Source organism: Colobus angolensis, unplaced genomic scaffold (assembly GCF_000951035.1).
Source record: "Colobus angolensis palliatus isolate OR3802 unplaced genomic scaffold, Cang.pa_1.0 Scaffold109, whole genome shotgun sequence".
Lineage (NCBI taxonomy): Eukaryota > Metazoa > Chordata > Mammalia > Primates > Cercopithecidae > Colobus > Colobus angolensis.
In genome coordinates this window covers 2654121-2678607 of record NW_012111919.1, presented here as the reverse complement: position 1 = coordinate 2678607, position 24487 = coordinate 2654121, and the positions used below count along the sequence as shown (strand labels likewise).

At 51.8% G+C, this 24487-nt stretch overlaps 1 long non-coding RNA gene across 1 annotated transcript; it reads left to right on the top strand.

Moving 5' to 3' along the window:
- The first annotated feature begins 9536 nt into the window (after window positions 1–9536).
- Window positions 9537–11303, top strand: LOC105517850. Its single transcript, XR_001002724.1, has 2 exons — window positions 9537–9660; window positions 10830–11303. It is a non-coding gene; the product is annotated as an uncharacterized LOC105517850 (long non-coding RNA).
- Window positions 11304–24487: the final 13184 nt, after the last annotated feature.

Genomic DNA, 24487 nt, shown 5'->3' with positions numbered 1-24487 from the left:
TGAGACGGAGTCTCGCTCTGTCTCACAGGCTGGAGTGCAGTGGCGCGATCTCGGCTCACTGCAAGCTCCGCCTCCCAGACTCAAGCGATTCTCCTGCCTCAGCCTCCCGAGTACTAGGGCTGCAGGCGCGTGCCACCATGCCCGAGTAATTTTTTTGTATTTTTAGTAGAGACGGGGTTTCACCCAAGGCTGGTATCGATCTCCTGACCTCTGATCCGTCCGCCTCCGCCTCCCAAAGTGCTGGGGTTACAGGCGTGAGCCACTGCCCAAAGGAGCCGTCCCTTTTGGACACTTCCCCACTCTGGATCCCAGCTTGCCAGTGCCTTCACTTTGAAACCCTGTATTAGTCTGTTCTTATGCTGCTAATTAAGACACACCTGAGGCCAGGCGCAGTGGCTGACGCCTGTAATCCCAGCACTGGCTAACACGGTGAAACCCTGTCTCTACTAAAAATACAAAAAATTAGCCAGGCGAGGTGGCGGGCGCCTATAGTCCCAGCTACTCCGGAGACTGAGGCAAGAGAATGGCGTGAACCCGGGAGGCGGAGCTTGCAGTGAGCCGAGATCAGCCACTACACTCCAGCCTGGGCAACACAGCGAGACTCCGTCTGAAAAAAAAAAAGACACACCTGAGACTGGGTGATTTATAAAGGAAAGAGGTTTAATGGACTCCCAGTTCCACATGGCTGGGGAGGCCTCACAATCATGGTGGAAGACAAAGGAAGAGCAAAGGGACCTCTTAACATGGCGTCAGGCAAGAGCGAGCTTGTGCAGGAAAATTTCCGTTTATAAAATCATCACACCTCGTGAAACTTAAAACCAGGAGAACAGCACAGGAAAGACCCGCCCCCATGACTCAATTACCTCCCACTCGGTCCCTCCCACAACAGGTGGGAATTATGGGAACTACGCTTCAGGATGAGATTTGGGTAGGGTCACAGCCAAACCATATCAAACCCTCCCTCAGATCTGCGTTCTCAGTTTACTCACACTTCTAACAAGTAATTGTGTTTTTCCAATATGATGGCAGATTAGAAGCACCAAATTAAAGTGGCAAAGAGTTGCTACAGAATACTGATACTGATGGTTTATCAGTAGTGAAAGATATTGGAAAATTATAAAAAGCAAGTCTAGATACTCAGTAAGGGAAGTAATCTGAAGCTGCTTAGTGTAGATACAAACCCTTCTGCTTAGCCAATAGCCCTAAAAATCAGCATATTATGTGTTATGGTAGAATCTGCACCCTTCACAGTGATGAAGCTAATGATAAACTATTTTTATTGTACTCAATTGCAAGAAGGCATGAGAATATGCGGTACTATTTAGAATAATTTTCTTATACACTGGCTAATGTAAAACAAATGTTTAAGTATTAGTACTTAAATTAATAAAATACTAGTGTAAAAGAAAGTTTAACTCTCCAAAACAGTGCCCTCTTGTGGGTTTCATTAACTGAAGTTCGACTCCAGAGACAAAGAATGACCACTCCACCCTAGAATTCTCTGCACCAATTTTTAAAAGAATAAAAAAAATTCGAAATGCAAGAGAAATATATGCTTTTTTATGAAAATACAGATAAACCAAAAGAAAAAGAATTATACACGATCTCACTTTTCAAAGATAACTACACCCATTTTGAAATATTTTTCTTCCATATTTTCACTGTCTATACATATGTATATGAGTTTTTAAACAAAAATGTTGCTTATTTACAGTTTTTGTGAACTTGCTTCCACATATCATGAGGATTTTAATGTAGAAAATACAATCAGCATCGTCATTTGAATGTCCACAGTCCGTGCTGTTTTATGGCTGGTCTGTGTGTTATGCAAACGTCTATTGAACATTTGCGTTATTTCAGATTTTTCTGCTCCTTCTCTGATTCTGGGTCCCAGGGTGACTTTGTGGCTGATGCTGGAACCATTCTCTTTGGTTTGCTGGGTTCTCTGTGACTTGAAAGCATGATACATCTCCTGCTAGGGCCGTTGCAACTTGTAATAATGGCGCTTTGTGGTTTAAAGAGAACAGGGCTCTATTAATCCCTCTTTGTCTGACCTCAGCCAACCTCGCCCTCAGTAGAAGCAGGATTCTTAGGCCCTTGGGACCCTATCGAGCTGTTGTCATAGTGATTGGTGCCAGGGGCAGGGTCACTGGGCCAGTGTTCCTAACCAGACCATCTCTGTCTTAATGACACCCATAGATCATGGTTGTTCATTCCTAAGCGTGGCAAGTAAAGGGACTGACAGGCTACAAGGCCAGCGTTTGGTCCGACTGCACAGAGGCTGGGCTGTTGAAGCTTTCTGAGGCCTTGCATTACTCTCCCCAGGAAGGAAGCTTAGCTGATTTGGCCAAAGAGCCCCCAGGGGCTCGCCTCTCAGGCCCCTTAGGGCTCGCATCTGGAATCAGCTCTCACTGCTGTAACTAAGGCTCCCGAGGAACGAAGGCAGACAGACTGCCTGTGACTTCACAGAGTGGAGCTTCTTGTCACTTGATGGCAGGGCTGGAAGAACCTTGGAGATTATCAGGCCTGTCTCCCTGGGGAACAGATGGGGAAACTGAGGCATGAGGAGCTGGACCTGATGCCGGCATATCAAGGGCACAGAGCTAATCAGGCAGTCCCTGCCCACCTCCACCTCTGAAGAAGAACATGTTTGGAGTCTCTTGTAAAACAATTGTTATTTTTACTGTAAGCTTTTAAAGTCAGATCTTTAAAAAAAACAAAGAGAGAGAGAGAAAGAGAGTGTGTGTGTGTATTATACAAGAAGTCCATGAATACATTTTCCTTGAAAATAAAATGGAACACGGCAGATAAGGCTCAAAGCCCCTTTGACCTCTGTCCGCAATCCCAGCCTGTCTCCAGAGATAGCATCCCAGTTTGGTGTGTATCCAAATCTGATTTTAAAATACCTAAAGCTCATTTGCCTGCCTTGGGTGGCCTGGACAATTGGGGTGACACAGGCCACATCCCTAACTGGGCATGAGCCCGGGCAGCTTGCTGGGACAGCGGGCTTCCATTGGCTGCCTGTGGCTGGCAAGAAGTACATGGGATGTACTTCCCTGCTCCAGGGCAGGGGGAGGGAGGAAGAGTGGGACTTGTGGGTACTGCTGTGTCCTCACTCACCCCGGGGCCAGGACAGCTCCTCCATCTTCTTGCCCCAGTTCCTGTTCCAGAATCCCAACAGCACCAGTTACTGGCCCCGATTGGTCGCTGGGAGTCTGAAAAGAACAGACACATATCCACCAGGGTTTAGCAGTATCTCCAGCAGGCCACAGGCCCCCAGGGGCGGTGCTGAGGCTGTGGGCTCCTGTGCTTGTCTCTGGTTTCCACCGACCTCACCCCATTTCCCCCACCCCCCACCACCCTCCCTAGCATCTGTCCCTTCCCTCCCGGGACCCCTTGCCAGGGAGAAGTTCAGCTGACCATCTCAGTACTCTCTGGAGACGAAAGGAGGACATTTACAAGAAGAATATAAAGAGCACAATTATATATTCAAAGAAGTAAATCTCACATGATAGAAATTCTCACACTGACCTCAAGTCATGGGGAGGAAAGAGGCTTTCCTGGCATACCAAGTAGGGGGGTCCCCACCCCTGGACCACGGACCAGTACCGGTCCCTGGCCTGTTAGGAACTGGGCTGCATAGCTAGAAGGTGAGCAGCAGGCCAGCAAAGCTTCATGTGTATTTACAGCCACTCCCCATTGCTGGCACTACTGCCTGAGCTTCGCCTCCTGTCAGATCAGCAGCAGCATTAGAATCTCACAGGAGTGCGAGCCCCGTTGTGCATGCGAGCCCTTGCTCATGCAGGAGATCTTGGTCGTGTGCTCCTTATGAGAATCTAATGCCTGACGATCTGTCACTGTCTCTCATTCCCCAAAGGTGGGACCGTCTAGTTTCAGGCAAACAAGCTCAGGCTCCCACTGAGTCTACATTACGGTGAGTTAGATCATTATTTCATAATATATTACAATGTAATAGTAATAGAAATAAAGTACACCAGAAATGCCTGAATCATCCCAAAACCATCCCTCCATCTCCAGTTTGTGGAAAAATTGTCTTCCGATTTTTGTCTTCCCTGGTGCCAAGAAGGTTAGGGGCTGCTGAAGTAGAGGACCTGACTGCTGACTTTTAGCTGCCTGACCTACCCAGCCAGGATTGTCCCTCCTCACCAGGGCTGAGCCTGGCTCTAGGCACTGAGGCAGAAGGCAGCCGGCTCCCCTGCCAGGCCTCTCATCACAACCCAGGAAGGATCATAAGAATCATGAAAACAACAGCAAGGGTTTACGGGCTGGGAAACAGGAAGCAGGTCTTCTTTCCTTGAATCCTCCTAGTCCCATTCTATGAGAAACATCTATGATTTCAGTGCAAGCTGTCTAGATTTCCACAATAAATGCGCAGATATCATATTCAGCACTTTTCGGGGTTGTTTTTCTTTAATCAGCAAAAATCTTTTTTTTTTTCTTCAAGCAAAAAAATCTTCCCCAGAGCTTTGACATACATGGTATATAAAATCAGTAAGAGGGGAGGCTTCTCCATGTGGAGAATTGTGCTTGGCAGAGGTACTTTAATGTTCTATGGAATCGCTGAGGTTTCTACCACACAGTTTGATCACCTCTCATGGAAATCAACTTCCTTTTCATAATGCTGAGAACGCCAACGCGGAAGGTGAAGGCTGAAACTCCCAGCAAGTCGGTGGTAGAACAAGGAAGGCCTAGGTTGTCTGGAGCTCTGCCCAGGGCTCTAAAACCAATACAAGACCTTCCTTAGCCTGAAATGATAAATTTAGACAAAATCAGAGCTATGAGGACACTTTACTAGTCCGAGGCTGTCAGGGGAATGGTGTTGCCGTGGTTACCCTGGTCCAGGAAGTGACCTTTTGCTGCAAAGTCCTGGAACAGAGGCCTGCTTCCTGCGGGGCTCAGGGAGAGGGTCAATGAGGGGATGGCCAGGACTGTGTCCAAGGGCCTCATGCTGCTCGTGGCCTGTAAACTCCATGTTCTGAGGCCATGTCATAAACACGGAGGGGACCCTGGGGCCCTGGGGTGGGGGCCTGTGTCTTCCCTGGGCCTCCCTTTGAAGGGATGACTCCAACTCAGCCCTTATATGTGGCCTCAGTGGGAGCCATGGCTGGATCCTAAACACATTCAAATTGCCCAAATCACACCCACAGAGTCCAGGGAGCCATGGCACCTACTGGCTGCCTCGGGTCTGCAATGAGCGGTTCTGATGGGGCACCTATGAGGGTCCAGCCCGGGAAACGCAGAGGAGGAACACCACCAGGCCCCGAAGGAGCTGAGACTTGTGTGTGGGACCAACAGGGAAACGGGTGCTTCAGACACAGCAGAAGGAAGGCTGTGATGGGGAGGAGGACAGAGTACAGCACAGAAAGGGGAGGAAGGGACCACTGCCCATGTATGTGGGTGGGGGGAAGAGGTCAAAGTAATTCTCTTAGTCCTTTCAGGCTGCTATAAAAACTGTCATAGAATGGGTGATTATAAACTACAGAAATGTGTGGCTGGCAGTTCTGGAGGCTGAGAAGTTCCCGGTCAAGGCATCAGTTGATTTGGTGCCTGGTGAGGGCCTGCTGTCTGGTTCACAGACGGCTATCTTCTCGCCATGTCCTCACATGGTGAAAGTGGCAAGGCAGCTCCCTGGAGCCTCTTTTATAAGGTCACTAATCCTATTCATGACAGCTTCACCCTCATGACCTAATCCCTGCTCTAAGGCCTCACCTCCTAATACCAGAGCCTTGGGGGTTTAGGTTTGAGCAGATGAATAGAATCTTGGAGGAACATAAATATTCAGATCGTAGCAATAAGCTTCCTGGAGGAGGCAGTATCTTAGCGGGGGTCTTGAAGGAGTTTTGACAAAGCAGCTAGTATCAAAATACTAAAGGGCTAAGGCAGGAGCAGGAGGTATCTGGTACACCCAGGGGTGGGATTGGAGCAGTGTCACGGAGAAGGAGGGGAGAGTTGTGAGAGCTTTAGAAGTTTGAGTCACATCCTGTGGGTCAGTGGTTTTCAAGCTACTGTGCCCTAAGGAGCTCTAGGTTTGGTGAAAAGGCCTCAGGGCAGGAGGTAAGCCCTGGACCACTCTGCTTTATATTCCAGGACTCCACACAGGATCACCTTTGAACTAAGGTCCCAGTGATTAAGAAAGAACCTAGGAAACTGTCATCAGCCATGCGGGAAGCTCTTGTTGGTTAGTCTAAGGCTCTGCCTCCTGGCTATGATCCTTTTTTGGCCACTTGGAGGTGTCAGTGGCCCCAAGAGGCCTCCTCCCCTGATGGGCCATGACAGATGGACGTGACCATCACCTCTGCCCACTTCCCTGCCCAGCAGGGGACTGTGGAGACAACTCCAGCCAGTGGCTTCCTTGGCTTTGAGGCTAGTTGTCTGTGGTCTCATTTACATTTATGTCACAGAAGAGTCAGCAGGAACCAAATATAGACCTAGGGAAGAAACCAACCATGTCGAGGAAGGGCTGCAGCACAGAGCAGGCTGCAATCCCTTTGTGGGGAGTCAGGCAGGCAGGCATGGGATGTGGCCAGAATCATCGGTTGCTACAGGATGGGCAAGGCTCAGCCCAAACCCTCCCTCCTCCAGGAAGCCCTCCTGCTGCCTCAGGGAACCGTCTCCCTCTTTCTGTGCCTACGTGCCTTTCTGTGCCTACGTGCCTCTGTGAGAGCAGGAGTCACTGTGAGGATGACGATAATAGCGATAATAGCGTTCTGCTCCTGGTGAGTGCCTGGTGAGTTTTCTATGCATGACCTGGATCCCCAGGGCACCTTTGTGTGGATTAGAATAGGATCCCCCTTCCTGTGGGTAGACACAGCTCTGCCCCAGGGTAGACACAGCTCTGTCCCAGGGCCATGGCATTTCTGCAGTTTGCAGCCATCTGTCCAGCCTGAAAAGGAGACAGCTGCTGTGATCTCTGCCCACAGCTGGGAAACTGAGGCCCATGTCACATTAGGGCACCTTCTCCCAAGGCTGCCGAGGCTCTCACTCCCTGATCCAGCTGTGCTAGCTACAAGAATGTCTCCCTTGTTCAGGTAAGTGGCGTGCCAGACTGTGTCTATCCCGAGAAGATGCTACAGTCTGAGTGTTTTTGTACCCCCGACAATGTGTATGTTGAAATCCTCATCAGCAAGGTGAGGGTATGGGAGGTGGGGTCTTTGGAACAGACTGGGGCATGGGGCAGAGCCCTGCTGATTGGGATTCACGCCCTTATAAAGGAGGCCTGAGGAAAACCCCCGGCCCCTTCCATCACATGAAGATGAAGCAAGACAGCTGCATCCAGGAAGCAGAGAGCCAGCCCTCCCAGACACTGGAGCTGCTGATACCTTGATCTGGGACTTTCAGCCTCCAGAACTGTGAGAAATATGTGTCTGCCATTTCTAAGCCACCCCATCCACGGTATTTTGTTGTAGCAGCCTGAATGGATTGAGACAGGGGACCTCACTTCCAGTGAGTCTCAGAGCGCACTTGGTTAGGCCCAGCTAGAGGCTGGCCTTGTTGCTGCAAATCCTGAACCAGAGGACAGCCTCCATCACCAAGCACTATGGCCAGCCGAGAGACAAAACACAGAGCAGGGTCCTCGCCTAACTGCCCTGTGACTTCAACCCCAGCGTAGGGAAGGAGCCATCTCTCCATTGGGTCATTGATGCCTTCCCAGCAGGAAGGCCATACCAGCTGCCTCAGATGCACCAAAGTAAACTCAAAAAGGATTTGTGATGCCATCAGCCACTCATTTCAGACTCATTCACCTCCTCCAGGATCTTCTATCATCAGGCGTCCATAGACTCACGTGGACGTATTGCCCAAAGCCCACTCACAAAGCATCTAACCCAGCCTTAGCACACCTGGGCCACTCTCCCCTACACCCATGGCAGATGTCACTAATGCATCACCACACTTGTTTCCTGTTAAGCCTGGATTGAACCTTAGAATTCTTCTCAACCCAGTGCCACTGCCAGAGCCATCTGAGTTGGAATGTGTCAGATGCAACCTATTGTAGCCATCCCCGAGGGGATCAATGCCCAGATTTGAGATGACAAAGCTGGGGACCAGCAACAGGAGGGAAATGGTGCCAGTCACAGAGCCCACTGGCAGCAGAGACATGGCAAGAAGGCCGTGTCCCTCTTCTGAAATGGAGGCCGTGGAATCAGGGAAGTTTTGGGGAACTCACAGTTAGTGTTGCAGGCCCTGGGGCAACTCTTGTACATTCCTTCAATGCCTGCCCTGGAGGCCCATATCCCAGGCTTGAGTGCATCAAAAGGACCCACTCTTCCATCCCCCTGGCGGCTCCAGGGACCAGCAGGGGCAGTAGGGCAGGCCTGACCTTCAGACACAGTTCCCTGCACACACTTGGCCAAATGTGACCAGGGTGAGAGCGGGCGCAGTGGGGAAGGATGTGGGAGGAAGGGTCAAGGGCCTCTGGTGACTCATGATGTGGGCTCAGGGAGTGTTTGCTGAGCCAACATGTCAGCCTCGAAAAGAGGATCACCAGAGGCTGAAGTGCGGGGGCCTCCTGAGAATCGAGGTACACCAGGAGCTCAGAGGTGGGTCCAGCATGTTCTGGGGGTGTCTACAAAGGCTTCTGGCAGCTCAGAGTTCAGCCTGAGCAAACTCTTGCTCATTCATTCACTCATTCATTCAGCCAAGGCCGACTAGTGTCAAGCGTTGTTCTAGCCGCTGGGACACAGCAGTGAACAAAACTGACAAAACAAGCCTGCGGCCTAGGGGAGGGGAGCCAATGAACGACATAAATGAGAAGGCTGGCATGTGTGATGGTGACGAGTGTTAGGGAAGAGAGAAGGCAGGTGAGGAAGAGGGAGTGTTCCGGGAAGGTTGCAAGTTTAGACAACGTGGCCAGGGAGGGCCTAGCCATACAAAACGATTGGCTGAGCCTGATGACAGTGAAGGAGGAAGCGTGTGGATCTTGGGGGAAAGGCCAGCACCTGCCAAGGCCCCGAAGCAGGAACATGGTGTGCTAGGGAGACGGGGGCGGTGGACAGGGCTGGAGGTCAGGGGTGGTGGGGTAGACAGTGGGAGGTCAAAGGTCAGGGATGAGGCCAGATCCTGAAGGGCCTCGAAGCACAGAGTAATGACGGGATTTTCCTTAGGGAGGTAATATCGGGTTGAATTATTCCCCCCAAAAAAGCCATGCTCACATCCTAACCCCTGGAATGTGTGAATGTGACCTTATTTGGAAAAGGAATCTGTAGATGAAATTAAATTAAGGATCTCAAGATGAGAGAATCCTGTGTTATCCAGGTGGGCCTTAAATCCAATCACAGGTGTTTCTGTAAGAGACACACAGTGGAGAAGAGAAGGCCACGTGAAGGCTGAGGCAGGGATAGGCGTGGTGAGCGGGGGAACGCCAGGAATGGGAAGAGGCAAAGAAGGACCCTCCTAGGGAGCGGGGTCCTGCTGACACCTCGACTTCAGACTTCTGGTCTCCAGGCCTGTGAGAGGAGACTTTTCAAGCCACCCAGTTTGTGGTCATTTGCTATGACTGCCCTGGGAAACTGATCCTGATGGTGAGCCTTGGAAGCTCTTGAGCGGAGGAGGGACATGCTGTCCTGGGCTTACTCCTGGCTGTGTAGGGAAGTCTGAGCCGGGCAGGGACAGAGCGGCCAGGGAGTCACTGCGGTGATGCAGGTGAGTGACGGCTAGAAGAGCGATGGATGGAGGAGGTCAGAAGAGAGGGACAAGTCCGAAAGGGGAAGTAGGAATGGGTGGGGTGGGGCAGGGGAGGTGGATGGCCAGACGGGGAATCCCTTGAGGAAACCCAGGGGTTGTGATGGATTTTGTGATGCAACCTCTGCCTCCCAGGTTCAAGCGATTCTAGTGCCTCAGCCTCCCAAAAAGCTGGGATTACAGACATGTGTCACCACACCCGGCTAATTTTTGTAGCCCTCTGGGGGTTGCGGGTCTGGGCACGTATGCGAGAGGGGTGCTTGGGAGAACAGTGTGACCAAGGGAGGTGTCCTCTGGAAACCTTCACCCCAGCCTAGAGGCACAGGATAGGAACCAACTTCCTCCAGGGCCAGCTTTCTGGCCTCAATGCTGGGGCTGTTCTGTCCTTGGACCATCCATGGGACGTGGTGTTGAACCGTCCCCCTAGGACCCGCTAGCTGCTGTCAGATTTTACAGCCTCCCCCATGCAGCCAACTGGGGTGTTCACTGCTCAGAAACTCTCAGAAGGATCACACAGGGCCAGGTGCAGTGACTCAGGCCTGTAATCCCAGCACTTTGGGAGGCAGAGGTGGGCAGATTGCTTGAGGCCAGGGATTCAAGTCTGGCCTGACCAACATGATGAAACCACGTCTCTACTAAAAATACAAAAATTAACTGGGCATGGTGGCACATGTCTGCATTTTTGGGAGGCTGAGGCATGAGAATCACTTGAACACAGGAGGCAGAGGTTGCAGTGAGCCGAGATCATGCCACTGTACTCCAGCCTGGGTGACAGAGCAAGACCCTGTCTCAAAACAGACAAACACAGTGGTCATCCAGAGCTCCAAAGGCACAGAAAGTGTCAGCAACATGTGTGGCCGGCCAGAACGCTGACAATAAACACCTGGCCTTGGTACCACGGGCAACTTCCAAGTCTCGGGGCTCCCAGAATCCGAGTGCTTGTGGCTCCCTGGGGCTGGTGGCCACACCCATATTTGAGGCTTTTTGTGGTCTGGTGGTGCACAGCTTCAAGCAAGACTCAATCCTGTTTCCATGAAGCAGGAGAGAGGCCTTGGAGTGTGCAGGGAGTGAGTGCCACGGGATGGCTGTTCTTGCCTGGGAAGATGACAAAAGGGCTCTTTCCTTGGCAGCTCCCATGGAGGAAAGGGCTGGCGGCACCCCAGGAACACAGGCACAGATGGAGGCGTCCCTCTTCAGTGGCTGGGGTGGGCTCTGATTCCGCCTCCTGCATTTGGAGCAGCTGTAAGCTATCAGGGCCTTGCTGGCTGGTTCCAGGCCTCCCAACGTGACCAGCCTGCCCGGCTATCCTGGCCTGAGGCTGGCATTCCTCCCATGGGCTCTGCAGCACTCATCATCAGGGTTCCTGCAGCAGCATGGGGACCTGGGCAGCCTGATGGACAAACGCTGGACCAGGAAGTAGGGAGATGCAGTTTCCTGGATTCCCTTCCCTTTATTGAGTAGGAATCTTTGCACCTAAACAAGTCTGTATAGAGTCCAGATTGTGCTCTTTGTCCTTGGTCCAGGAGGTCCATCTCTTTGAGCATCAGTTTCCTCTAATGCCAAGGAGAGACAATAAATTGCACTTTCCAGGATCCCAACAAGGATTGCCAAAGTTGGCGTCCTTGGGTGTCTAGCCGAGCTCAAGTGCCCAGGTGTTTGATAAGTTCTCACTGGATCCACACCAGGTTGACTCTGGATTTGTGGAAATTCATAGGGGCCCAGCTATCCAGCCTGGCCCAGCCACACATCCAGTTCTGCCTATGAGAAAACCTGTCAGATGGGCCAGGCCAGGCCATGAGGAAGAGGTGGAGTATGGGGACGTGACCTGATGAGGTTGACAGAGCAACGACTGGAACAAGAGATCACCAAGGGGAGCGAGGCCGGGGGCCTGCTCCAGGATGAGGGGGTGAGGCAGGGCCCACAGGCATCGGGTCCTATCATCCTTCTACAGAGAAGGACAGCCCTGAGAAGCTATGACAGTCTGTGATAGAAGGCGGCTCCAGCCTCAGCAAAGAGCAAACAGAGGATGCCCCTCACACACCACTGGTCTCTCCTGAGACCCTGGAAGTTTGGGTAGAGGTGGAGCTCACAGCTGACTCAGAAGCGAGGAAGACGTGGGGAATGAGGATTAGGCTCAAGTCTGGGGCCCCAGCTGCACCATAGAACACACACAGATCCCTGGGGTGCAAACCACTCAGACAGGAAAACCAGGGCCAAATGCCTCCAGCCTCTACCTCAGCAGCCCCATCTGCCTGCCTGGAGGGCGGAGTGACTCCAGCACGGGCAGCCTGAGAGCTGCTGAGACCTGGGTGGTCTCTGACGTGCTACCCTCCTTCATTCATTCACTCTCCAGATGTTAATTGAGCATTAACTCTTCACCAGACTCCTGGACACAGCAATGAACTGAGAGCTGCTGGGACCCATTGGTCCAGTGGGAGCTACTGGGGGATCCAGGACCCCCAGGAGTCCCAGTCATCTCTCTCTTCATGTGAGGCAGGAAACCCTCAACTGCTCCCACCCCAATTCCCCCAAAATCCCGCTCCCCCCCCCTCAAGCTGTGAGGAGTCTCCCTCCACCAGCTGTGAGGAGTCTGGGTCCTACAGCTGCAAGTCCTCCAGTTCTGGAAGCAGCCCTGTTCAGGAAGGGCATGGTCCGGTCCATGCCTCACTACCTTAGGATTTGAGCCACTTAGAATTCTCTATCCTCTGAATCTCAGGGTTGGGCGTGTTTATCACCCTAGAACTTGGTGTTTTCAGATCTGCAAGAGACCTTAGAGCTAACACAGGCCATCCTCGCCCTTGGAAGTTGTCTAGCCTCAGTGACTAGCTGCTGCTTATGGGGATCTCGTTCCTCAGTTGATTTTTAGAGTCAACCGATGCCAGGTCTGATCTCTTCACCAGCAGCCTGTAGCAGTGCCTACCCAGCATGCAGGGGAGCAGAGCTCATTGACAGGGAACATGTGAGGAGCCCCAGGAAAGCTCAGCCTCTAGGTCATGTTCCATAGAGGTTTAGTGTCAAGAGTGTGGGAGGTTGGAGGTCTTGCCCGTGTCAGAGCCCCCTAACAGCACAGTTTCAGAGAGACATTGGCACCCTCCTGCAGGGTGCTCAGATGAGGATGTGTTGGACAGTGAAGGCCCTGGTAGTGACCATGAGGAGTGGCTGAACTTGGGATGGGCTATCCTGAGAAGTGAAGGCTCAGACTGGGGATGTACTCATTGCTGACAAATCTATGTACGCATCCATGCAAAGCAGGGCTAATGGTCCATTCTGTGGCCCCCAGGGCAAGGCTAAGGCTGAAGAGGGAGCAGAAAGGACAGAGAGTTTGATGCCCGGATGGAAGAGATGGAGAGACAGGTGCTGGTTTAGTGGTGACTTTGGGCCTAGCCCTGCCGCCTCAGTGGTCAGCATCTGGTCCCCTCTGGAGATCATGAGACAAGCATGAACACCCTAGACTTCTTCCACCTGGCAGCCCTCCCCATGGGGAAGTCAGGCTCTCAGAATGCTGAGCCTGCCTCAGCCTGGGACCTTGGGGACAGGCCTCTGTGAGGTTAAGGGGACCTCAAGCAAACCCTCTGAGTAGAGATGTCCTGTGCCTTCGCCTCACATGGCTTTAGAGAGCTTGCTTTTTGAGATGGTACTGACAGGCCAGAGAGGAGGGCAGAGAGGGCAGAGGGGCTGCAAGCTGCCACGTGGGCTGACGTGAGCTCCAAGAAGGGAGCTGGAACCCTGGGGCATTGTGAGCTGCCAGCAGAAAAATCAGCTTGGAAGGCCGGGTGTGGTGGCTCACCCATGTAATCCCAGAAAAATCGGCTTTGGGAGGCCAAGGCAGTTGGATCACTTCAGGTCAGGAATTCGAGACCAACCTGGCCAACATGGTGAAACCCCATCTCTACTAAAAATACAAAAAAAAATTAGCCGGACGTGGTGGCAGGCGCCTGTAATCCAGCTACTGCAGAGGCTGAGGCAGGAGAATTGTTTGAACGCAGGAGGCAAAGGTTGCAGTGAGCTGACATGGTGCCACTGCAATCCAGCCTAAACGACAGAGCAAGACTGCATATTAAAAAAAAAAAATCGGCTTGGAATAATTCAGAAGACACTGTTTCTTGGTATGAGATAAAAGCATGTATATTATTTCAAAAGTAACCCTTATTGTTTGTTCCAATTATAGAAGTAATACATGCTTGATATAGACACTTAAGAAAATATAGAAAAGCATAGACAATTAACATCACTTTTAATCCTGTCGCCTATTGTAAACTATATTCTGGTCTTTTTTTTTTTTTTAACATCTTGGAGAGACAGGTCCACTTCCCTTGGTGACCAGCTTGGGGTGCTCCAGTGTTCACAAGGCACAAGTGCCTCCTATCCCCGCCCCAAGGTGTCCCATGTCCTGGGGTGGGGATAGATGTCCATGTCCTGGGTGGAGGAGACTGTGGAATGGCCAGATGGTTGGTGGAAGGGGCCTGGATGTTCAGGCAGGGAGAAGCTTTCTTTCCCTGAACACAGCTGCCCACGCATGACATCCCCTCTGCCAAGGCACTGGGCTCGGTGGTCAGGCTCCCGACAGCTCCTGGCCACTTGGACTGTGCCCCTCACAGTAGTCTGATTCTTTTTTTTTTCTTTGAGACAGAGTCTCGCTCTGTTGCCCAGGCTGGAGTGCAGTGGTGCGATCTTGGCTCACTACAAGCTCCGGCTCCTGGGTTCAAGCTCCGCCTCCCGGGTTCACGCCATTCTCCTGCCTCAGCCTCCCAAGTGCACAGTGGTCTGATTCTTAATCCATGGTTTCTGATACTTTCTGGGCTACTGATCTACCATGGGACCATGACCACTGTCATTGGTGGACCCAAACATCCTGCTCTCCTGCCCTCTCCCCGTCAGCCTTTCGCCAGGCTCCTCCCAGGTTCCCAGCCTCACCTCTACCCTCTGAAACATTAAATGGGCTCGTGGTATCCCTACCATCCTCAGGAGAGCAGGGGATGGTGTCAGGGTCTTGCTCTCCCTGCCACAGATGGGCGTGGTTGATGGCCATTATGTTTCTATGTGGCCATGTCATTCATTCATCTACACAGGCTTTCTAAGACTGGGCTCGTACTCTTTGCAGCCTACATTTTTTTTTTTTTTTTTTGAGACAGAGTCTCGCTCTGTTGCCCAGGCTGGAGTGTAGTGGGCGATCTCCGCTCACTGCAAGCTCCACCTACTGGGTTCACACCATTCTCCTGCCTCAGCCTCCTGAGTAGCTGGGACTATAGGCGCCCGCCATGACACCCAGCTAAGTTTTTTGTATTTTTAGTAGAGACAGGGTTTCACCATGTTACCCAGGATGGTCTCCATCTCCTGACCTCATGATCCGCCCGCCTCAGCCTCCCAAAGTGCTGGGATTACAGGTGTGAGCCACTGCGCCCAGCCGCAGACTACTTTTTTCACTTTGGTTTCTTTTCCTTTGCATAAACACTCTTCAAAAAGACCATTTTAAATGACTGTGTCCTATGATCATACAGACATATCATAATGCATTTATTCACCTATTGTAGAATATCTGGGCTTCCATGTTTTACTATTCAATACCCCCTTTATCAATCATCTTTGTACATAATTTTTTGGTCTGAATTTCTCAATGTTTCCTCAGAGAAAATTTCAAGACATTTACATTTTGTAGTAAAATATCCTTGATATGTGTAGACAAAATGTTTCCAAAAGAGTTGCCTCTGACTTATATGCCAGCCTCAGCCCAGGTTTGAGAGGGCTGGTGTTATGGTCTACACCAGCTTATGGTAACACCAACAAAGCCAGTCTCATTATCTGAAAGGGAAATAATGGTATTTCAAAACTATAATTTATATGATTATTAATGAAATGCAAATGTTCATACTTATTAAGCCATTTAAAACTTTCTTGGTTGATTATCCATTTTCTCTGCCTGTTTTCCTAACAAGGTTTTGATGGATTTATTTAAAAATCATTTGATGAGCTCTCTGTATGTTGTCATTTTGATATCTGTTGCATATACGTGTTGCTTAATTTTTGCTTTTGGAGGCTTTGAATGTACCAAAGCTTTATATTATTATATTGTCAAAGCTATTAGCTTTTCTTTTTGTGACATTGTTTGGTAGAAAGTTCTTCCTGGGAAATGGCTGTTTAAATGGGTCAAGAGGTTGCCTTTTCCTCTTTTGGGGCTCTCTATTTTTGGTAAATTCTAAACAAACATCCTTTTCCCGAATACCATTTTCCCGGGAACATCTGGAATGCGCTTGCTTTTATATCTTCCTCCCCCGAGGCCGGTGTGTTGGAGTGGGAAGAGGCTGTCACACTGAGATGATCTCTGGGCAGAGAAACTGGACGGAGAAGGCCTGAGCTTCAGAAACAGCCCCTTCCCCAGCTTCAAGGTGGCCGTGCTCTGTTCTGAAAGATGTCTGATCTTTCCCACCAAAGAAATAAAAACATTGTCGAAAAGCCTCTTAAATGTGATGTGTGTGGATTGCGAAGACATCTTCAGAACTGGCCTCAGACCCCCTCAAAGAGCAGGACGGTGCAGGCTCCTTGGAGGAGGAGGTATCTTGAGGGCCTGTGAGTCCACACACATGGGTTTAGCCACTTACATCTTGCTGTGGGGACACTGGAAGCTCAGAGCCTGTGACTGGGCCTTGGCAGCGTGGCCACTGTGTATGGCACTGCAGAGTGTTTGCTAGGCTCAAAGCCGGGATCTGCAAGTTCTAGCCCCAGCCCTGCCTCCTCCCAGCTGTGTGACTTCTAGGGGTCTCCTTTCCATGAAAGGAGAAGCAACACCCACCATACAGGGTTGTGTCGGGGTCAGACAACATGTGCCATGTCTGGCACACAGTAGGTGCCGTGCCTGACACACAGTAGGCACGATGGTGTGTATTCATCCCATGACAGGGCTGCTGCTGCAAGCGAACGGTATTGTGCACACTGTCACTTGGGAAAGGAACGAGGCTAAATGGCCAAGCATGGGGCTGGGAGGAGCGCTGGGATCACTGCAGGATGTTAATGGTTATTTTTCTAGTATTCGGAGATATCAGCTTCTCGGTCCTTCAAAGCATCAAGCAATGGATTTTAGAACAGGAAATCTGATGTTATGGCAAAGCAAAGAGGCTTTGAAGTCAAATGCTGAGTTCCTATGTTTCCGGGTCTGTCATTTGCTAATCGTGTGACCTCGGGCAAGTTGCTTATCTTCTCTGAACCTCTGTTTCTTCATCAGAAAATGATGCTATTAGCAGTGCTCTTCTTGTAGTGCATTGTAGGGATTAAATTATGCTTGTAGAGTTAAGGCAAATATACAGTTATCTTCCAGACCGGGAAACTCTTGAGAGTAAAAGGAGGCACTGTTGATTATTGTACTGGTAACCTGGGATTGTCCCAGGTAAATGGTGGCATAGCACTGAGCTCTGAATAAACCCTCAGTGATGTGAGCCATGCCTGTGAACTCTCTCCACAGCTGCAGAGGCCCACATTGGACCTAGATGAGAACCATCAACTTGCCAACAGAGAGCTCTGAACAGAGTGGGAGAAGGAGCTGAGCTCCACAGCCACGGCTCTGAGGCGGCAGCCACAGCCGCACCAAGCTATGCCCTTTTGGAGGTTGTCGTTGGTGGGAGGAGGTGATGAGGGAGCAAGTACCTTTCCCAAGGTCACTGCAGGGGACGTCCTGCTTGGACTGCCCCTCTCTATTTTCTGTCCCTTGGGAACAACTTAAAGCCAATTCTACATAAGCCAGAGGCTTTGGTTCCGGCCTGAGTCCGGCCCTCCCTTCATTTGCTCCTTTGTGGCATACTGCAGCATCTCAGCAACTCCAAAGAGGTCACCACCTCATCCCTCTCATCCTTGAGAAGAACCCTCATCCCTTCCAAATCCCGAGTGAGCAGACACGTGGTATCTGTGTCCCTCCAGCCCCATAAGCATAAACACATTCCTGAGCCTGAGCAGGACCCAGGAATGACTCAGGCTTCAGGAATGTGCAATCGGATCCCGTCACTTGGGGGGCAAATTCCTAAGGTGAGCAGTTAGCAGGCCAAGCCAAGAAGCCCTGGATCAGCCTCTGCCTCTCTCAAGGAGAGTCAGGGGTCAGGACCCGCTCCAGCAGAAACCACCTCTTGCCACTGCCACCTCTTGGTTCCGCTCCTCCTCTGCTGACCCGCAGAGCCTTATGCAGTCGGGGGGATGGTGGTGCAGGGGCAGAAGGGGTGCACAATGGCCCCCATTCCATGTGCAGGTTCAGTGCTCAGAGAGCTGGAGCAGGCAGGCTGAGTCAGCAAGGGCAGGAGGCTAGAGCAGAACTGTGACAGGGACCAGCACACCCCAGTCCTTCCCCAGCCCATTCCCTGAGCAGTGGGAGGAAGAGATGCCTCTAGATCTAGGGTGAAGAGAACATCTCTCTCCTGCCAGCATGGCTGCCATGGTGCCCTAGCCTACTGGTCTCCCCAGCACAGCCTCTGGGACACTGGCTGCTTTCTAGAAGCAGCACCAGGAAGGGTGCAGCTCCACGTTATCTACACTCCACCTGGCCCAGCCTAGGCCAGGGAGTCTCTGGGGACACAGCCCTGTGTCCTCACTCAGTGCCACAAAGCAATTTAAAAAGGAATATCTTACAATCATAGAGGAAATCCCACATCTAATGGCTCTGAGGGTGGCCTTGTTGCTGGAGGGTTAAAACACTAATTGTGGCCGAGTCTGTGAGCCTGGCACCAAATATAGTGACATTCAGAAACCCAGAGCCATGGGACACAGATAGGAAATGCCATCTCCATCTATTTGACAGCGCGCAGGTGCTGTGCTGGCCAGGTCCCAGGAGTGAGCTGCCTTCCGGGTGATCTCAGACCAGTCAGGGAGACCATGACCCTGACAGCATGGTCCACTGAGCACTGGCAGGGCCGAGACCCAGGTGTCATGATGAGAGGCTCCCCTGGGGTTTGGGGGCCACACTGAGGCCCAACATCTGAATACCCTTCCTCTACTGGGGGACTCACAGAGACGGAGCAGAGCCCACGTCCTCCTACCATGAGAGATGATGTGGGCTGGTGCCTCCTCCCCACTCCTTGACCACAGTGATAAGACATGGACTTGACCCACTGGCCCCTTCTCTCTGGACTTTGAATCCGGAAGGAGTGGTGCCAGGCTTCAGGGAGAGGCACTGAGAATTGGTTGGGCTGCAAGAGCTCAGGAATCCAGCAGCACCTCTCCAGGGGTGGCAGGTCCAGGTACACCGCCCTCGTGGTGAGATCCAGCTGCACCCCTCCCTGTTTCCTGCCTGGCTCTCCAGCCTTCCTGATAACCCAGTAAGCCACCCCATATCCTTTCATTACAATCCTTTTCTATGTGAGTTAGCCAAAGCTGGTTTCTGTGGATGGCATCGGAAGGTGAAGTGCAATGGGACAAACTGTGCCCAGGCTGGGGGGCCCAAGAAACCCAGCTCAGGACAGCTCGCAGGGGTTGTTCAGAAGTGAGGGACCACAGCGCATGGCACATGCCTGCTCCAGCACCCCTCCTTGCTCAGGACCTGAGCAGAGGCTGGGGGTGGCTGAGGGTCTTGGTTCTGGGTGGAGGGTGGGCTTGGGCTCTCAGGTTAGGCTGAGTAGCAGGTAGGCCCAGGGTGTGAGGAGGGTATGCAGGCAGGCCCGGGGCCTGGTAAGTGGCACAGGGTTGGGACTCCTCTTGGCCTGGCTGGAGCAGGCAAGCTTGTAGGCACTGAAGGCTCTGACCCTGCCAAGAGGGTCCCTGCCTGGGTCTGAACCCCTCAGGGAAGAGGAGACCCAGCACAGTGGGTGTTTGTTCCTCTGTGACACTGTCCTTCCCTGGAGCAGGATGAGCTGAGCCCAGTGAGCTGAGGTCACGTCTGCCCCATGACAATCCTCCCACTGTCCCTCAGTTGGGACATACAGTGCCATTCCAGCTGCCCCTTAGCTGATCTCCTAGATGCCTGTGAAACCCGAGTGGAAAGAGGGTGGGTGGGGTCCCCTGATGCCAATGATGGAGGTGCAGAGCAAGGGACCATGATGTAATGGGCTGACATGAGAGGGAGGGGTCCCTGTCTCTGGGGACCTCTCAGCTGGAAATGGAGGAATTCAATGATTTTCTCCCCATACCAGACATCTGCAGGGCACTCTCAGAGCCTGCTACCCCCACCCCTCCCTCACTTATCTGTGCTGCCTGAGAGGCCTACCCTCCCCCCAGGACATCTCTTTCCTACCAATCTCTCTCAGCCACCCCCTGCACACCTCCTGTAGACCAGTCCACAGCTCCATCCATGTCAGTCCTCCTTCCAGAGGCTCTGAGCCCTGGAAGGCTGTGCTGAGCTTCCAGAGGCTCTGAACACAGAAGGCTGATCTCAAGGCTGTTCTACACTGCCTGTGGATTCAGTTTCTTTCAGCGGAATGGGAGCCTTCACTTCCAGGAAGGCAGCCAACAGTGTGGTGGTCACACCCTATATAAATCCTCCCCTTGGTATGGGGGCACCAGTGACTTATTTCTAACCAACAGAATCTGGCAAAGGTGAAGGGATTTTGCAAATGTAATTGAGGCCCCAAATCAGTTGACTTTCAGTTAATAAAAACAGACTATTTTGTGCAGGCCTAGCTCAATCAGGTGAAAACTCTTGTAACAGGGACTGGGGTCGTCCTGAGTAGAGTGCCTCTCCCTGCAGGCTTGATGGAGTAAGCAGCTAACTCATGAAAGCCCACCTGGTAAAGGCCAGAGGCAGCCTCTACGACTAGCAGCAGAAAAGCTAGGGTCCCCATCACACAGCTGCAAGGAAGTGCATAGGTGGAAACAGATTCTTCCCCACTTGAGCCTCCAGATGAGATCACAGCCAAGTTGACACCTTCATTACAGTCTTGTGAGACCCTGAGCAGAGGATCCAGGTAGGCTGTGCTCAGACAACTCAACCACAGAAACTGTGAGATAATAAAGGTGTGTTGGCTGGGTGTGGTGGCTCACGCCTGTAATCCCAGCACTTTGGGAGGTCGAGGCGGGCAGATCACCTGAGGTCCGGAGTTTTTGAAACCAGCCTGGGCAACATGGCGAAACCCCATCTCTACCAAAAATACAAAAATTAGCCAGGCGTGGTGGTGCATGCCTGTAATCCCAGCTACTTGGGGGACTGAGGCAAAAGAATTGCTTGAACCCGGGAGGCAGAGGTTGCAGTGAGCCGAGATCACACCACTGCACTCCAGCCTGGGCGACAGAGCAAGACTCTGTCTCAAAAAAAAAAAAAAAGAAAAAAAGAAATAAATAAATATGTGTTGTTTTAAACTGCTAAGTTCGTGGTAATTTTTAATGCAACAATAGAACACTAATACAGACAGTGAAATAAATGGAAGGCTTCGGAATATCAGACTGGAGCTTGGAGAGGGAGTGGATGTCCTGACTTCTCCAAGATCAGAACCCTGATCCAAAGCCCCCATCAGGCCAGAGGCAGCCGCTGGACAGTGGGCAGGCTCTGAGACTGAGGACTGGAGCTGGGCTGGGTGTGAGAGCCTGCACTGGGGCCTGTTTTCCACCTTTTGCTGAAGAGAGTCTGCTCTTTGGGAAGGGTGTTGCCTGGAGTGCATGCCTGACAAGCTGGCATCTGCATGGGACACTAACCTGGGGCTGTGCCTTCAGCAGTGGTATCCTTGGGTCAGGGCCAATATCCATGGGGTGAGCTCAGCAGGCATGGGACTCTTGTTCACATGGTCCATGCACACTGAATTTATATACTGATTTTCAAGAATAACTTTCAGGTTGCTCATCACTTGTCTGCCTGGGTGTTTACTTCCACCAGCAGCTCCTGAGGGTTTCTTTTACCCCCCTCCCCCTTCCTTGTTAGCGCTTGATATTATCTGACTTAGTAATTTTTGCCAATCTCATGAGTGTAAAGGAGTGTCTCACTGTTTTAATTTTCATTTCTCTTATAACTAGCAAGGCTGACAACCTCCTCATGAACTAGTTAGTCATTTAGATTTCCCTTTCTGTGAATTCTTTTTATAACCTTTGATTCCTTTTAACAAATTAACTTTTGCTTCCCCCTCTCCCTGCCGGAAGTTTCCTTTCTTTTTCCTTTTTTTTTTCTTTTTGGAGACAGAGTCTCATTCTGTCACCCAGGCTGGAGTGCAGTGGCACAATCTTGGCTCACTGCAACCTCTGCCTCCCGGGTTCAAGCAATTCTCCTGCCTCAACCTCCTGAGTAGCTGGGATTACAGGTGCACGCTGCCATGCCTGGCTAATTTTTTGTATTTTAGTACAGACGGGGTTTCACTGTGTTGCCCAGGCTGGTCTCGAACTCCTGAGCTCAGGCAATCCACCCGCCTCGGCCTCCCAAAGTGCTAGAATTACACCGCGCCCAGCCTCCCCGCTTAGAAGTTTCTAAAGGCCTCCAGCTTGTTTGAAACCCAGGGGCAGGCCCTCAGCCTTGCCTTGCTTATTTTTGCATCTCTGCCCAGCTCAGCCACCAGGCTCTGTGCCCCCTGCTCCAGTCCTTGCCCCCTTGGGGCTGTGTCCCTGGGTGTGAGCCAAATTCTGGGTAGACTGTGGGTGTGAGTTCAGGGAGTTTCTGCCCTGGATAAGGATCTGTAGATTAGGATAGAAACAGATCCACAAACAAAACATTTTTACTTACATTTTAAAGCCAGGAGGAAGAGAGAAGTGAGAGGAAAGATCACATGCAGAAGCTTTGTAGGTACAAGGCCTGAGCCTGGAACTTTATGTGCCTTACCTTAGGTCATCCTCACAATAGCCTTGTCTTTTTTTAATGATTTGCTCCATTTGAAAAATGAAGACACAAGGATCAGTGAGTCTTGGAGATTTAAACCATGGCTTAGAACCCAGGTTTTCCACTTCCCAGCCAGGTCCTGGTCCTGGATGGAGGGGATTCCCGGGGGACTTGTGGGTGGGTGACTTGGTATTGGTTTTCCTCTTGTCACAGGGTACCAGGCAGCTCAGTGGGCCCCCACCTCCCAGAAAGAGTATGGGTTATGGAGGACTAGGGAGAAAACGCAAATTACCCTCATTGAGCCTGGTATGCCGGGGGGCTTCCAAGGCAGACAATGGCTCTCTGTGTCTGGTTTCTCTGAGGGCCGGAAGTCTCCAGTGCGTGGCCGACCGATGAGTCATGCAGGATATCTCCTGGGCCCAGCTTTGTTGTGCCGGAGGATCTTTCAGCCCAGCCTGAAATGGCAGATGATCTCATCAAGCTGGATCTGGGGAAGCCCTGTCTCTCGAAGCCCCGGTAGGCTCACCGCCCACTAACAGCCAGGAGGCTGGATGCTCTGGCCTTGAGACAGTTCCCGGAGGCACCCTATAGATTCTGGGCAGCTGCCCTCAAACCTCAGCCAGCTCGGATGGAGCCAGCCTGGAGGAAAGGGCTCTTGTGCTCATGGAACCTAGGGAAACCCCCGCTTTGTTCTCTCTGGACACAGCACGTGTCTGGTGGCTGCCCAGCCTCAGCTGTGTCCTGTGGAGTTTCCTGGACTCAACAGAAGCCCCCAGATGAGTACATTAGGAGTGTCCCAGGGAGGACTGACCTGAGACCGGAAGGAAGTCGAGGGCTTCAGTGGCCACCAAACCTGGCTCAGCCTGTGAGGCTTGGGAGGGGACACGGCCCAACTTTCCACTCGGCTGGCTTCGACAAAGTTTTCAGAAAGAGAAAGCCTTGTAGTACTGAGGCTATTTTTAATGTTTTGAAGCTGGACATTGCTGTTATTGTCGATGTTTCATGTATACCCCACAGGTTGATACAGAGCATGGCTCCAGAATCACAGCCACACACTCAGGGACTCTGGCCTTGAGCAAATTACTTTCCCGTTCTGAGCCTCAGTTTCCTCCCCTGTGGAGTGCAGGTGGCAATACTGCTCCCAGGGCTGTTGTGAGCACGTAGGAGATTGCCTAGCCCAGTGCCTCACTCACGGCTAGCCCTCAGTGAATGGTGGTCCCCTCTCTTGAAGAGTTTCTTGGCTGGGCATCTATTCTTATTTACCTTCCAGAGGCTCTGGCCTGCACATGTTCCTTGGGAACGCCCACCTTTCCTCGGGATACAGGTGGTATGTGGGACTGCCTGCAAGAGCCTCCCGCAAGAACTGCCCCAGTCGTCCAAGGGCCAAAGATGGTGTCATTACCGCCCTCAGCTGGGGCTCTACTTCTCGTTGGTTGCCATGGTGAGCAACTTCTCAGAGGACAGCCCAGAGACACATGCTAGGGTAGAGCCTCAGGGCCCAGGTAATAGGTATGGGGCTGTGCCCTGAAAACCATGGAGACCAAGGCCCCTCCTGTGAAGACTGCATCGCATTCTGCCTCTGAGGGCAGCCCTGGAGCCACTGAGAAGCCACAGGTAGGACTCTAGGCACTGGTCAAGAGAAGCCATTCCCACCCCCACCCTGTGCCGCTCTCCTGAGCCCTGATTCAAGGGCACTGCCACGTGAGCCTGCTTCCTGCATCCCTTGCCAGGGATCAACAAGTTGCCTGAGGGGAAGTGATGCAGCTTGAAGTGTTCCATGCCAGAGACCCCCAGCCGGCTGGATCATGATGAGACATCAGGCATGTTACTCAGTCTTTGCAGATCCATGGCCCCCAGCCACAACCTACTCAGCTGTGAAGGGAGTTGAAGTCATGCTGGACAGGCTTGAGGAAGGAATGCCCTGGGGCAGGCCTGGAAATGTGTTTGCAGGTGGTCCTGATACATCAGCATATGAATCACTGATCTGATCAGTGTAACAGAACCCTGGAAGCCCAATCCCCATCCAGCCCCAGTGCTGGGGAGTGTAGCTTAGATAATACCCCCTCATACTATAATCTGCTGCTCCAA